Source organism: Quercus suber, unplaced genomic scaffold, assembly GCF_002906115.3.
Source record: "Quercus suber isolate HL8 unplaced genomic scaffold, Cork oak 2.0 scaffold_40, whole genome shotgun sequence".
NCBI classification, from domain to species: Eukaryota; Viridiplantae; Streptophyta; class Magnoliopsida; order Fagales; family Fagaceae; genus Quercus; species Quercus suber.
In genome coordinates, this window is record NW_027069505.1 from 228,337 (window position 1) to 245,798 (window position 17,462).

The 17,462-nt window shown below is 33.1% G+C and overlaps 1 long non-coding RNA gene across 1 annotated transcript; it reads right to left on the bottom strand.

Annotated features, from left to right (window-relative positions):
• Positions 1-12,680: 12,680 nt before the first annotated feature.
• On the bottom strand, positions 12,681-16,355 carry LOC136066607 (uncharacterized). Its single transcript, XR_010628129.1, has 3 exons — positions 16,144-16,355; positions 12,897-12,945; positions 12,681-12,786 (listed from the first exon to the last, which is right to left on the bottom strand). It is a non-coding gene; the product is annotated as an uncharacterized LOC136066607 (long non-coding RNA).
• Positions 16,356-17,462: the final 1,107 nt, after the last annotated feature.

Here is a 17,462-nt window from a genome sequence, read left to right on the forward strand (position 1 = left end):
TCATATCCCATGAACAGTGCAATAGACGCTGGTTTAAAAAGAAAAAAAAAAAGCCCAAAACGCCAGACACGCAAAACAAATGGACCCTTAGTGTCTAAATTTTTTATCCAACAATAAAATTTTTTATCAGTTAAGTTAACTAAAACTCGCTAAATAAATTGTTTAAGGGCAATATATGTTGCACATTCTTTAGTTTCAACTTATTCATGGATTATCAAAACCTTTTACATTTTTTTTATTTAAAGAAGAGGCTATTTTACCATAATTAATAAGATATATTCTTATGAAGGTTGGAACTCTTAAATGTGTTTCTAAGTAAAAGATTGGACACTTTTTGTTGTTGATTAATTGCCAAAAAAAGTTATTATTTAGATAATAATAATAAAAAGACTAAATAAAGCAATTGAACTAAATATTTATAATAATAACTTTGTGAACACAACCAATAGAATATATATAAAAAATGCCTACCACACAACAACCAAAAAAAAAAAAAAGGAAATCAAAATAAAATTCACTTTTTCATTCAGAGTAGAAAATCACCCTCTCAAATATATCCATCAAGCCAAGGAAAAATTCTCTTTAAAAAGCATGGCTCTTAAAAGTACCCTTAGACGTCATAAGAGTAGGTTTGTTTCTTCGACATGTAAATATTTTGAAAGATGAAATATATTGTATAAACTTATTTAGAAAAAAAATGAAAAAGAAAAACTAAAACTGCGATAAATATGCATTTTTTTTTTTCAGATAAATTGTTATTTGAGGTAATTAGTATTTTTTTTTTTTTAATGAACAAGTAATTAGTATATATATTTTTCATCCCAAGCCAGTTTCAAACTACATGCATGACTCATTGAAAGTTTGAAACACTTATCATGAAGATTGGAACACATAAGTATGTTGCCAAAAAAAAATTTCACGTTTTGTTGTTGACTAATTAATGAGTAATGTTACAGACACAAACTATTTTATAACATTTTTACAAACTACTGATGTGGAAAATTCTTACCAGTTTTAGTATGGGCTCATCACTAACATCATAATTTTACTTATAATAACTATTTGGAAAATGCTAAAGCCACATTTGTAAAAAGACTAATGCTACAGACACAAACTATTTCACAACATTTTTATAAACTGCTAATGTGGTTTTAGTAATTTTTAAATAATTATTGGTAAACATAAATGTGATATTAATAGTAGACCCATATTAGAACTAACAAAAATTTGTCTATCAATAGTTTGTAAAAATGTTGTAAAATAGTTTGTGACTGTAGCATTACTCTTAATTAATTGCCAGCAAAAGCTAGCTATTATTATTATTATTATTATTATTATTAATGCTATTTTACAAGAGTAATGCTAGCTATTTTATAGGAATAATGCTACATATACAAACTATTTTACAATATTTTTACAAACTGTTAGTGTGGTTTTAGTAATTTTCAAATAATTATTGGTAAACACAAATGTGATGTTAGTAGTGGACTCATATTAGAACTAATAAAAATTTGACACATCAGTAGTTTGTAAAAATGTTGTAAAATAGTTTATAACTGTAGCATTACTCCTGTAAAAATGTTGTAAAATAATATGTCGGTAGTATTATTCCTAATTAATTAGCATTACCCCTAATTAATTGCCAGCAAAAGCTAGCTATTATTATTATTATTATTACTCATAAATAATTAAAGTAATTGAACTTAATATTTATAATCATAATAAATTTGTGGATCTAGTCAAATAAATAAACCAAAATGAGTTTATTCCCAAATTTATTCCATCACAACATTTTTAATTCCCAATAATAAAAATTACTATTCACATTTTAAAAAAATAAATTACCCTTACTATCATAATCTCTATTCAGTATATATACCAAATGTATTCTTTACATTTTTGTAACATTTATTTAGTATACCAAATGTATTCTTTACATTTTTGTTAAAAGTGGCTATCATGTAATCATTAACTAATAACATACTTTCTATGAGCTCATAACTTCATTATGAAGGTTGGAAAAATAAAAATTTGGAGGCTTTCTGTTGTTAATTACTACTAATTGCCAGTGAAAGCTATTATTATTACTCCATGACTAATAAAAGCAATAATTGAACTAAATATTAATAATGATATACTTTTGGTAGGAACCAATTAAATCCACCAAAAATGCCAAATTAAAAAAATAAAAAGAGGAAATCAATATACTTCGCTACTATTTAATTCAAGTTTCAGAACATATCCATCTAGCCAAGAAATGAAGAAGTCCTTTTGAAAATGCATGACTCTCAAATTACCTTGGAAATCATAATTAAGAACATGCTTGATTTTTTGTCATATAGACATTTTCTACTTCAAGAATCAACAGATGAAATATGTTGTGAAAACTTAAAAATAAATAAATAAATAAATAAGAAGAAGAAGAAGAAGAAGAAGAAGAAGAAGAAAAACTAAGACTGTACTGAACATACATTTGTCAGATTAATGTTATTTAAGGTTAATTATCCAAGTTTGGACTTCAGTTTCAATGTACATGATCACTTATCGAAACACTTTACAAATTTTTTAAGTGTTTATCGTATAATCATTAATCAATACATATCATAGTTTCAATGAGCAGATAACTTCATTATGAGGGTTGGAATCTTAAGTATGTTTCCCAAATAAAAATTTGGACACTTACTGTTGTTGATTAATTGCCAATGAAAGATATTATTATTACTCCATGACTAATGAAAGGCAATTAAACTAAAGTTTTATAACAATAAATTGGAGGACACAACCAAATTAATACACCATTAAATGCCAATAAAAGAGAGTTCAAAATTGAGTTCACTTTTTAATTGAGGAAACAGAAACACAAGTTCTCAAATATATCCACCAAGCCAAATCTCTCTTTTTGAAATGCATGTCTCTCAAATTACCTTTAGAATCCATAAAATCATTCTACCATTTCTTTGACATATGGATATTTTCTACTTCAAGTATCAAAATATGTAATGTATGGTAGAAACTTGTTTAGCACAAATAAAATAGTAAATAAACTTTAAAAAAGTATAGAGAAAACTAAGAATGCAAAAGCATGCATTAATTTATAATGTATGCTTCTGGACAGATAGATGTATTAGCTCATAAGTTTCAATAAAAATATTCATCTTTTCACTACACACAAAAAAAAAAAAATTCAAATAAATTAAAATCACATTATAGTAATTCTTAACATAAAAAGAAAGGAGACTAAAAATTTGTTGAACTACATCTTAATTAACATAACATGCACTGCCTGAATTTGTACATTTTCAAGAAGACCATGCACACTCGCAATGATCAAGGCACACACAAACGCTCAAAGACTAACCACAACTGGCCGATGCAAAAACACAAATTAAATCAACAACAAAAACATGGCTAATCAAATTACGCATTCAGTAACAGAAAGATAGCTAGCATCTGCAGATTATGCAGAATTACAAAGATTAATACAAAATATTATCTGTTTTCTCAGATTTGTTGATATCACACCTAAATTCTATCCCCTTCCTTGCAACATTCATATCCTTTGATCTTCACGCACATTGGCTAGTGCTGCCATGGAGTACTTTGTAACAGAGGCAATAATGGTTGGCACAAGGACTTGAAAGATCTTTGAACCCAAGACTGTCAATAAAGTCAAAAAATGAGTTGCCTAAGCCGAATGGTTTGGAAATATATCGCATTGCTTCCATTTTCCTTCTCTTTGCATGGGAACTCATATGCCCTCCCAAGGCATTTCCACTTTGAAATAACTTGTGACACTGAAAGCATTTGTGCTCAACTGGATGTGGGGGTTTAGTTTGAGTTTCATTGGTTTTCTTGGCAATAGGATTTTTTTGTTCGATTTTTTTCGGCTTCGGCTCACCTGATTTAGAGCTGTTTGGCTTCATGGTTGAGCCAAGAACATGGCTAGAATGATTCTGACTATCCATATTAACCTGGGGTGAATTATTTTCTGGATGAACTTGGGGTTCTTGTTTTGGGACTAAGAGTGGGGGTGAATTATTTTCTAGAAGAACTTGAGGTTCTTGCTTTGGAACTGAGAGTGGGGGTGAGTTATTTTCTGCACAAACTTGAGGTTCTTGTTTTGGGACTAACATTGGATGTGAATCATTTTCTGGAAGAACTTGGGGTTCATGTTTTCGGACTAACACTAGGGGTGGATCATTTTCAGGAAAAAATTGGGGTTCTTGTTTTGGGATTAACACCGGGGGTGGATCATTTTCTGGAAGAATTTGGGGTTCTTGTTTTGGGACTAACACTGGGGGTAGATCATTTCCAAGAAGAACTTGGGGTTCTTGCTTTGGGACTAACACTGGGGGTGGATGATTTTCATGAAGAACTTGGGGTTCTTGTTTTGGGACTAACATTGGGTGTGAATCATTTTCTGGAAGAACTTGGGGTTCTTGTTTTGGGACTAACATTGGGGGTGAATCATTTGTAGGAAGAACTAGGGGTGCTCGTTTGGGAACTAACAATGGGGGTGAATTATTTTCAGGTAGAACTAGGGGTTCTCGTTTGGGGTCTAACAATGGGAAATTGAATTGGTTGTTAGTGAGGCTTCCATTGGTGCAAGATGATGATTGAGGACCAACATTTGACATGATTGAGAACTGATTAACCCTATGTGTGGAGCTATTTGGATTTTCTTGTTTAGTCACAGGGCCAACCTTTAAGCAAGGCAAGGGGGGCTTTCTAAGGCCTTGAAAATGGATTGCTTGATTTGTCATATGCTTTGATTTGTTTGGACAAACCTGAGATGAGTTGAAGGTGGTACGAAAGTTGGGTTGCTGGTTGATACCTGCAGTAGAGAAATTCAAAGAAATTGTATTATAAATGGTACACAAGTTGTTGATTTTTACCTGAAAGATAGAGTTCAGTACCTTTTGGTGTTTGAAGAAGAGGATTTGGTTCACATACTTGCTTGTTTTTCGTCTTGACATTGCCAACCGACCTAATTGTAGGTGTGGATGCAAGATGAATTTCAGTACTGCATGAAACCAATTCGGTTTCACTGATTGGATTTTCAAAGCTATCTTCTTGTAGCTTGTTGATGGTATAGATCAATTGGTGGTTCATGGTGTTTGATATATTTGGGAGCTCAAATTCTTTTCCTATAGGAACATTGATGATATCGAACCATTCGTCACTATATTGTTGTAGATCAATGTCCATTAGAGGGAGAAAAACTCTTCTACCTCTTTTGGGTAAAGGGGAGATATACCAAGGAGAGAAAGGGAAGATGAGGCTTAGTTGTGGATGAGAACCACATCAATGCTAACATATATATGCAAATTCAAGGTAGCAACACGCCAATGGCAATTCTGCCGTTATTTAGCGTTTTAATAGCTTCATATATTTTTTACCATACATAGAAGTAGGTTTCGCTGGCCTTATTCAAATGTATTGAATTTAAAAGGGATGAAAAAAAAAATTTGGTAACTAATTTGTAACCATACTAGGGTTGTCCAACATCTAACCAGACCTAATAAACCACTAGACTCGAAGCAATTTGAACTAAAATTCGTCCAATCCAAGCGATGGTGCGGTTGACGACGAGTGTTGATTTGCAAAAACTGATTTTATTAATTCAAGTAGCATGCGGATTCTTCATGCAAAGACCCAATCCAACCGTCAAAGCTATTCATGGTTGTCACTTGTCCTCCCCCACTCTCCATTGCTCTTCTCCATTAAAGTTTTCATCTTCATTAGATCCGTGAAGAACATCACCAAATTCGGCAAAAATCTACTAAATTTAATGAGATCTTTGCCGAATCTAGCAAAATATTATTTTTGACCGATCAATCGGGTTTTTTATTGGTTCGTAACCCATATTCCTCTAGTTGGCAATAGGTGAGTGTTTCTTAGACATGATCCAATCGGTCAAGTGCATGTTTAGGGAAATTTGACTAGACCCAACCCATGGACACCCCTAACCATAACTTGGGCTCATGAAATTCTAGTTTTAAATTTTTTAAAAATTGTCACCCTCTTCAGCTCTGTGCAATTCTCCTTACTAATTGATTTTTTTTAATTTACTTTCTAAATTCACACTTTCATGATTTTGAGTGAACTCTATTTATTAATTGATTTCTTAATTAATTCCCTAAATTCACATTTTCATAATTTTGAATGGATTCTCTTTATTAATTTGCTTTCTTAATTTCATAAATTAAACACAATTGCTTTTTTTTTCTTTTCTTTTTTGCAAAGAACACTTGCTTAATTCCTGAGTAAGCATTAAGCTAACTAACTTGCAAAATACATGACTCCCACTATGTGACTCTATAACATCAATATATACTTTCTTAATTTGTTTAGGCGTGGAGTGAGCATTAACCTAACTAAAACACAAAATGAGACTACTTTAAAATAAGTCTATTACATCAAATTCTAATGTAGTAAAATTATATATAATGGTATTAGACACAGAATTGAATCTACAAGCTAAAAGTCGTTGCAATAATAACTTAAAAGGTGGTAAGTTATTACATCAATAGTAATATAATTTGCAATAACTTATGTATTTTTGTTGCAATAGAGTTCTTAATATCTTGTTATGTTAAGAAAATTTGTTATAATAATTTAAGACAAATAAAGTGTTGTAATAACCAAATACTAATTATTTTGGCAATATAAAATTGAACAATTGAGAATTTAAATGTTTAGCTCTCCTCCTCTCTTTCAATGTCCTTCTCATCAATCCACACCTTGCTCAAAAGGGAGACACATAAAATGCAATCCTTTGCTTAAATAAAACTGAAACAAAATCTCTACTCACATAAAACTAGAACAAAAGCAAAAACAAAACAAAACTACAGAGCATCGATCTGAACCAATCTAGGTTACTTGACCTTGGTGGTTGAGGGGACAAAAACATGACAAAGACGTTGATGGAGGGGATGATATCCACAAAGACCTGATTAGTTAAATCATTTTTAAAATCTTGACAATTCTATAATTGAAAGTGATGATTAGTTAAATAATTGAAAACAACTTAAAAGAGCATTGACAATGTCAATAGTTAAAAAAAAAAAAAAAAAATAGTTTCAACCTATGGCTTCCGCTTCTAATGATAGTTCTTTATCATCAAACTAAGACATCAATCAGTTTTTTGTGTAGACAGGGATTAAAGTTAAACCCTAGATCTCTTATTCAACTATCAGTGACTTTACCAGTTAAGCTAACTGGAACCCATAAAACAATGTCAATAGTTAATTTTACTATTCAAGGACCAAAAAAATTTATGAAGAACTTTGAATAACACTTTCAAAGCTACACAATTTACTTTACTTTTGACATTATGTCAAAACTTAACTCAATTTTTTTTAAAGCCTCATAAATCAAAAGTATTTGAAGTCATCATTTTCACAACTATACATTCAATATATTTCCAAAACATTATCTATCGAAACTCTTCAAGGTAAACTTTCCATTAATTGCACTAACTTCTTGTGGAACATTATATGATGCAACTCTCTCTCTCTCTCTCTCGAAAAAACAAAAAAAAAAAAAAAAATAGTTTACCTCCAAATTGATTATGGAGAAAAATTCCTCCAACCCACTATATGACAATTGATTTTTATCAACCTGTACTTTTAGTCACTTGACCTATATATATATATTGAGTCATGTGACTTGTAAAAATAGTATACAATATTGATGGTTTTATGAATCATCACATGATGGATTGGAGAAGATTTCTCATAACCGTAACTTTATCCCGAACAAAAGTACAATTACATTCTTCAAACAACAATGTTTAGCTCTAAACCGGTTTTGAGTTATCTACTCCAACTCTCTATATGGTAATTTATAAAACCAAAACAGTTTAGTTTTAAACATGTTTAGAGCTATCTTGCTCCAATCTATTATGTGACAATTGAATAGATCATTCATGTATAATACACATGGATTGTCTTTTCTCATTGCTAAACAAAATTGGTTCTGAGTTTAGTCTTTCACACACATATACAAAAAATAAAAATAAAAAAAATAAAATTTAATTTTAGTAATCAACATTCTTATGAACTATCAGGAAATGATGTCAACCTATAGCAAATGGAGCTTCTTAAATAATGTTAACGTGTAAGAGCACTAGCATCCAAGTGGCCGAAAAAGTTTTATTTTACCACCTAAAAAATTACTTTGTCTATTCACTACAAAAAAACACAGCTATAAACCCTAAAAACGCAACTATAGGCTACAGCCACGTTTATCAATGCGGCTTTTACTGCGCAAAAATAGCCCCCTGCAGGGTTTATAGCCTCCTTTTTTTAATGCGGCTACGGGTACCCTTATAGCTGCGTTTTTCCACCCCCTATAGCTGCATTAGTTTGTCTATTTACTGCAAAAAAACGCAGCTATAAACCCTAAAAACGCAGCTATTGGCTATAGCCGCGTTTTCTATAACCGCATTTACAAACGCGGCTTTTACTACGCAACAATAGCCCCCTGCAGGGTCTATAGCCGTGTTTTTTTAACACGACTACATGTCCCCCTATAGCTGCGTTTTTCCACCCTCTATAGGTTGAGGCTTATAGCTGCATTTAAAAAAAAACGCAACTATAGACCTGCTTTGGGCTGCGTTTTCTAAAATGCGGCTATAGGCTAAAACCTATAACCACATTTTTAAAACGCAGCTGTAGTACAATTTTTTTCCTTTTTTTTTTTACTTGCTAAATCACAAATTCTTGCCCAAATTGCATGAAGAAATAAAAAAAACAAGTTCCCAACATATACAAACCAACAATTGAGGTGTGATTTAAACCAACAAAAATTAATCTAGGGAAAAAATTAATACAAAATTAGCATCTTACAAACTTGCTATTAGAGAAAGGAAAATTAAATGGTTCTTTGCTACTCAATTCATATTCAATAAAACAACAAATTGTATCTATCAATATTTACTTTACTGGAAGTACAAACCTAATAAGGAGTTTCCTAGAGGAAAAAGATGACATAATTGATTTATGCAATGACAAGACCAAGTGGATACTTCAATGATCAAAGCCATAAAAATTGTAGTAAATTGTGATTCATATAACCCGATTGAACAATAATCAAATTTGTAGTCTATCTAAAGGTGAGAGGCTAAGAGCAAATGAAAGGCAACATTACAGTCTTCATAAAATGTGGGTGCACAAATTGCCACAGACACACACACACATCGAATGAAACATAGAACCATCCTATATTAACCGAGTTGGAAATACACCCAAAAATACACACACACTCTTGAAATTAAGCCTAGTAAAAAAATCCAAGCACTTTACCACCAACATTCTTTCTCCTAGCCTCTTCATGATCCATGATACCAGCAGAAGTTGTCAACACAATATCCAAACTGTAGTTTTTAGAAATATATCACTTAGGAAAAAAAATAGCAATCTGTATATATAACCGAATAAAATTAAAGAAGAAGAGGGGGTCTTTGCTTGCAGACACGTCTTACCTAAGCATGGATCCTAGTATAAGAGAAGCAATGGAAACAGGTCCTACTGCTAGGTCCCTAGAACTCCCAAGAACAGCATACACAAGTGGAGGGACAAAGCTAGAATCTTTGTGTAAAACCAACAAAAGAAAGAGGAGTGAGTTACAAACAATAGAACAATATATGCTTTAAATTCAGGTATAGAAGAAGTTGAAAAAAGGATATACATATACTCACATAGACCCACAATAGGAGGCAGATTAGCAAGCTTAGCATAACTGATGCCCTGTAAAGAAAAAAGGGTCATAAAGGAAACAGGTTCAATTTATGCATGGTATATTAGTTCCGCCTTATATAACTGCTTTCAATGATGACCCAACTTTTTGCATTGTTTTTTAGTAACTTCACAACTCTCTCTCTCTCTCTCTCTCTCTCTCTCTCTCACAAAAAAAAAACAAAAAAAAAAAAATAGTTTACCTCCAAATTGATTATGGAGAAAAATTCCTCCAGCCCACTATATGACAATTGATTTTTATCAACCTGTACTTTTAGTCACTTGACCTCTATATATATATATATATATATGTATATTGAGTCATGTGACTTATAAAAATAGTATACAATATTGATGGTTTTATGAATCATCACATGATGGATTGGAGAAGATTTCTCATAACCGGTAACTTTATCCCGAACAAAAGTACAATTACATTCTTCAAACAACAATGTTTAGCTCTAAACCGGTTTTGAGTTATCTACTCCAACTCTCTATATGGTGATTTATAAAACCAAAACAGTTTAGTTTTAAACATGTTTAGAGCTATCTTGCTCCAATCTATTATGTGACAATTGAATAGATCATTCATGTATAATACATGTAGGGGCTCATTTTGTAAAGGTTCCCCCAACAATACATTTTTAGAGAGTGGGTTAAAGATTTAGGCCCTAACAGACTAGCAATGGGATACAAATCACTTCTTTTTCATTGAAGGGGAGTGAGCCCAGTTTACAACTGAAGATAGCTCCTCGGCACTCGTCCGAGGAGACCCCTCTCCCTCAAGCTAACGCTCCCTTTTTCCTTTTCTTTCTTTCTCTTTCTTTTCTCCTCCCTCATCTATTGCTTTGCTCGCCTTCCTTATATCCTTCTCCTTTCCTTCTGCTCATCATCCATCTACCTCCTCCCTGACCTTCCGTCCCATCAGGGGTCTTATCTGTACTCAAGTGGCTCACCATAATCGGTGTTGCCCTGCCAAGAGGTTACATCCCCATTAATGCGGTCAGGGGGGTTAGGTGAGCGCATTCAATACAGAGGTGACAGTTCACCTTAGGCTTGCCCCTTCGCCGTTCTCCTGTCGCCGACGCGTGGCACTGGGCCCTTTCCTCATCGGATATTAAAGCGTCCTCTGGTGGGATGGCCCTCGTGTTCCCCCGAGGTCTCGAATGCCCGAGGATGGGCATTCCTCCGATATGATCCTCGGGAGTCGGTCTTCACGCTTTCATCCTCGGACCACTTACGAATCCTCGGCGTGGGCCTTTTGGGCCGGGCTTGGAGTGGGCCAAGGCTACCCGATTTTCTGGCCCCACAATACACATGGATTGTCTTTTCTCATTGCTAAACAAAATTGGTTCTGAGTTTAGTCTTTCACACACATATACAAAAAATAAAAATAAAAATAAAATAAAATTTAATGTTAGTAATCAACATTCTTATGAACTATCAAGAAATGATGTCAACCTATAGCAAATGGAGCTTCTTAAATAATGTTAACGTGTAAGAGCACTAGCATCCAAGTGGCCGAAAAAGTTTTATTTTACCACCTAAAAAGTTACTTTGTCTATTCACTACAAAAAAACGCAGCTATAAACCCTAAAAACGCAACTATAGGCTACAGCCACGTTTACCAATGCGGCTTTTACTGCGCGACAATAGCCCCCTGCAGGATTTATAGCCTCCTTTTTTTAATGCGGCTACTGGTACCCTTATAGCTGCGTTTTTCCACCCCCTATAGCTGCATTACTTTGTCTATTTACTGCAAAAAAACGCAGCTATAAACCCTAAAAATGCAACTATAGGCTATAGCCGCGTTTTCTATACAAACACGGCTTTTACTGCGCAACAATAGCCCCCTGCAGAGTCTATAGCCGTGTTTTTTTAACACGACTACGTGTCCCCCTATAGCTGCATTTTTCCACCCCCTATAGGTTGAGGCTTATAGTTGCATTTTAAAAAAAACGCGACTATAGACCTGCTTTGGGCCGCGTTTTCTAAAATGTGGCTATAGGCTAAAACCTATAGCCGCATTTTTAAAACGCAGCTATAGTCCATCTTTGGGCTACATTTAGAAACAGGGCTGCAGGCGCCTAAATAGGTTTTGTCTATAGCCACGTTTATAAAAACGCGGCTATAGACAATTTTTTTTCCCTTTTTTTTTTACTTGCTAAATCACAAATTCCTGCCCAAATTGCATGAAGAAATAAAAAACAAGTTCCCAACAAATACAAACCAACAATTGAGGTGTGATTTAAACCAACAAAAATTAATCTTGGGAAAAAATTAATACAAAATTAGCATCTTACAAACTTGCTATTAGAGTAAGGAAAATTAAATGGTTCTTTGCTACTCAATTCATATTCAATAAAACAACAAATTGTATCTATCAATATTTACTTTACTGGAAGTACAAACCTAATAAGGAGTTTCTTAGAGGAAAAAGATGACATAATTGATTTATGCAATGACAAGACCAAGTGGATACTTCAATGATCAAAGCCATAAAAATTGTAGTAAATTGTGATTCATATAACCCGATTGAACAATAATCAAATTTGAAGTCTATCTAAAGGTGAGAGGCTAAGAGCAAATGAAAGGCAACATTACAGTCTTCATAAAATGTGGGTGCACAAATTGCCACTCACACACACACACATCGAATGAAACATAGAACCATCCTATATTAACCGAGTTGGAAATACACCCAAAAATACACTCACACACTCTTGAAATTAAGCCTAGTAAAAAAATCCAAGCACTTTACCACCAACATTCTTTCTCCTAGCCTCTTCATGATCCATGATACCAGCAGAAGTTGTCAACACAATATCCAAACTGTGGTTTTTAGAAATATATCACTTAGGAAAAAAAATAGCAATCTGTATATATAACCGAATAAAATTAAAGAAGAAGAGGGGGTCTTTGCTTGCAGACACTTCTTACCTAAGCAAGGATCCTAGTATAAGAGAAGCAATGGAAACAGGTCCTACTGCTAGGTCCCTAGAACTCCCAAGAACAGCATACACAAGTGGAGGGACAAAGCTAGAATCTTTGTGTAAAACCAACAAAAGAAAGAGGAGTGAGTTACAAACAATAGAACAATATATGCTTTAAATTCAGGTATAGAAGAAGTTGAAAAAAGGATATACATATACTCACATAGACCCACAATAGGAGGCAGATTAGCAAGCTTAGCATAACTGATGCCCTGTAAAGAAAAAAGGGTCATAAAGGAAACAGGTTCAATTTATGCATGGTATATTAGTTCCGCCTTATATAACTGCTNAGAATGTGTCTTGTTATTAGCTTTGCCTCTTAGCCACCAGTGTTAGAAATTATCACTCATATCATATAAGCAATAAATTGCTTCAAACTTAGGCTACATTACTGGTACCTGTCCCCCCAATCATTCCTTGTTCACGAAATGTAACAACATGCCGCTAATAGAATAATCACAGCACAGGAAACAATACAATTGGCTTGGTCCATAACGGACAAGACAAAAACAGAAAACTAACCTTCATCGGCAAAATTGGAGTCAAAGACAACATTTTAAGATGCTGCTTTAGGAAAACCTACACAATGAAGACTACAAAAATAAGATGATGGAAATCTATGCAGCATAGCGCGTTAGCTTATAAATCAAAAATGAAAAGACTATCTACACATCCCTACAGAGCTCTTAAAAGTGTCAACCTATACGTGTCAGGCCACAAATTCAAACAATGAAACTCGACCCGCCAAACCTGACCTGCCGGGTTGGGTCGGTTTTTAAGGCTTGGTGGGTTGGGTTGAGTTGGGTTAACAAAAAAAAAAAAAAAAAATTTTTATAGCGGGTCGGGTTGTTTGGGTCATAAAATTACAAACCCGACCCAACCCACTCATATTTAATATATATTTAAAATATATTATATATTTAATAATTTTTTTTTAAAATCAGTTGTGGGCACTTATATATATAATATATATATATATATATAAATATATATTATATATCATATATTTAATAATTTAAAAAAAAATCAGCAGTAGAGCAGCACTTCCTCTGTTCCTTCTACTAATACTAATTTATATAATATATATAATATTATAAATTAAAAAAAATTTTAAAATAATCAGTTCTTCCGATCCTATATAAAAACCAATTAGTTTACACAAACTTTAATAAATTACTTGTTGTTTTCATTAGTGTTGTAGGGACTCAATTGGATTTGACCCGAGTATGAATGGGTTTTCAGCCCAACAAGCCCAAACAATAAATTTTTAGAGCATGGGTACAAGAATTAGTGCTGTATGACAGGAAATGTTATACTCATCAAGTAACAATGGATACTTTAGGTTCATTCCTTGAGAAAAACTCTCCTCGGCTTTCTCTCAGTCCGTCTCTCTTTTCTTTTCTCTTTTTTTCTTCAAAAGCCCTCTCCCAATTTCATTCGTTTATATCTTATATACTCCGTTCTCCCCTCCGTTTCCATTGTACACGTGTAGTTCTTATCGTGGGAGCTCCTTTCTGTCCCATCCAGCACCTACCGGAACGTTCTGCTCAGTGGCCATAAAGCTGCTTAGTCACTATTCAGGTATCACCTCCACATTAATGCGGCCAGAGGGTTAGCTGGAAAGCATTTAATGTGGAAGTGATGGCCTTGGAAGATATTTGATACCTTCCCCGACTTCCCCTTAGGTCTATACCCAATTTCCAGTTCAGATACAACTTTGCGGAGTCTCCTCAATAAAACGAAAGTTACATTCACCTCGGACTTTGGCGTCCTCGGACGTACGTTGTGCCGCTGTATACAATATCCACTCCTTTCTCCTATATTATCCATTTAATAATAATAAAACTTTTTTAGGCTATCCTCGGATAACTAAGCGTCCTCGGATTGGGCCGTTGGGCCCTGAGCCCACTTCTGAGGATTACTATATCTTTTTAACCAACAGGCCCCACAAGTGTTGTTTGCCTTTAAGGAGTTACATTGATACTAATCTTTAGGTTTTTTTAATATATTAATATTTATATTTTTTTCTACTCAATTTAATAATAAATAAATAAATAATTTGTCAAACCATGGGTTCAACCCGACCAAACCGATCCATGTGGGTTGGGTTGGACTTATGTTATGGGTTGGGTTGGGTCGAATTTTTTTTGACCCATCATGGTGGGTTGGGTCAAAAAATCATCTCAACCCGACCCATGCACACCCCTAGTCATTAGGGCCATAGCCTAACGAGGGAATCATGTGGTATACCTTGCTAAGTGGAAAATGACTTCCCCCACAATCCTACCTTTTTATTATAAAAAATAATTTATTAAAAAAAAAAAAAAAAACCCATAAAGTGGCAATAGCTTGATATAACTCTATATCATTTTTCATCCAATTTTTTTTTTCCATTCATATAAGTAATAAAATCATAACTTGTGAGTTATGACAAAAATCTTAGTAACCACAAATGTAGTCTAGAATATACATATATATATATATATATATATAAACCATTCCTATTGTATAAAATAATATTGTACATTTCCTCAAAGAATATCCAATTTTGTCAAGAGTCTTGTAGATCAATTTGCACTAAATTAACTAAAACATATAAGATTTAATATTCTCATCCTTAACTATCAAATTAAATCAAATTAAGAAGAGAAATTCTATGATGTTTAACGGGATTTGTCCCATGAGAATATTTTTCTATTAACTGCCATTGTCATTATGTCTCTAACTTAACCCTATTGGGAGTCTAATTTCTAATTATAGTTCAGTCTGAATTTGGACAGCACACTAATCACACATCAAAACTTAAGTACTGAAAGCAAACAGAAAATAGTGCATAATGCTTCTGTAAGCAGTTTTTTTTATATAAAAATTTTATTTTTGGAAAAAAACCGGTATTATCATCATGCATAATGTAGCACCCCACCATTTTGATAAAAACTAAAAAGAATGAAGACAACCAGATACCATTGTTCAATAGAAGTCGGTAGATTAAATAACTAATATTTAAGAGCTAAAGCATCCGACAACCTGGCCCAAGAAAATTACGATTTAATCAAACTTCACTTATTATCTTTTTTTTTTTTAATGTATCACACGGTTTATTCATCCCCTAGTCCCATATGGCCATATCTAATTAAACTGATAGCAAGCTAGATTAGCTACCAATGCCATCACAAATATTAACAAATGTAACTTAGCCACATTCATGCACAAGTTTCACACTCAAAGATAATAAAGCTTCAGGCATATGGATTGATATTTGAGTATAGGGAAAAATCTGAAAACTCTACAATTAAAAAGTTCATAGAAATCCAAAATTCAGCAATCAAGAGTTGACATAGTCAGTAGCAGGTTTCAAATAATGAAGCCCTTATAATAGGTTACCGAGCATCGAAGTCTAGAACCTTAACGATATTGTTTCTTAAAAAGGAGATGGTGCACCAGAACATTTTGAGGTGTAAATACACTGATGTTGAGCCATGTCAAATGTATCATTCTGATAAATTGTACAAACGCATTAAATCTATCCAATTTTGAAAAAGCAATTATGCATTGATATTGACCTGAAGCGTTAATGGAAAACTGATATTAAAAATTTGAACCAAGATATTTGCAGGGAAGTAGAGTGGTAACACTAGCCCAAAGTAGTTGGCTATAAATTCTCAGATTCATGGAACCTCCAATCACTACAACAAATCTGACTTTTTTCAAGGGTCAAACCCCTTGAAAAAGGTATTAAAAAACCTTGAGAAAATTTATTTTAAGAGTCCAATTAACCTTGATAACCTTCGAAACTTGTACCGTCGAAAATGAAATTTTGAAGGCCTTCGTGGCCCTCAAAACAAGTGCTCTATCTTATTTTGAGGGTCAAGAGACCCTTAAATAACTTTTTACCAAGGTTTAAAAGTTATACATTTACAACCCTTGATGAAAAAAGGTTATTTAAGGGGTCTCTCGACCCTCAAAATAAGATTTTTTTTTAGGATCGCCAACCACCGCGCCTCAACCTATCGTCGGAGATGAGATGAGCTCCGATTGAGAGAGAGAGAGAGAGAGAGAGAGAGAGAATTTTCTAGGAGTTCTCATTTAGTGAATAAAATGAAAATGGGTTTTCTGAGAGAGTGAGTAAAGACTTTATTCGAAAATTGGTTTTCTAATTTCTGAGTTTGTGAGAGAGAGACTTTTATTTTGAGGGTTGAAACATTTGGATATCTTTTATTAAGGGTTGTGTTAGAATTTCATTGAAAAATGTAAAAATTTAGAGGCAGCAATTAACGGGATTTTAGTTTTTTAGTTTATTTCAAGGGTTTTAATGACTACTGTAACAAGATTAATCAGATTTTAATTAGCGTTCCAGTTTTTAGCTTTTGTTTCAACCATTTTTAGTGAACCTNCTGTAAAGCAGCACTTCCTCTGTTCCTTCTACTAATACTAATTTAATATATATATATATATATATATAATATTATATAATTAATAAATTTTTTAAAATAACCAGTTCTTCCGATCCTATATAAAAGCCAATTAGTTCACACAAACTTTAATAAATTACTATTGTTGTTTAGTCATTAGTGTTGTTTGCCTTTAAAGAGTTACATTGATACTAATCTTTAGGTTTTTTTAATATATTAATATTTATATTTTTTTTACTCAATTTAATAATAAATAAATAAATAATTTGTCAAACTCATAGGTTCAACCCGACCCAAACCGATCCATGTGGGTTGAG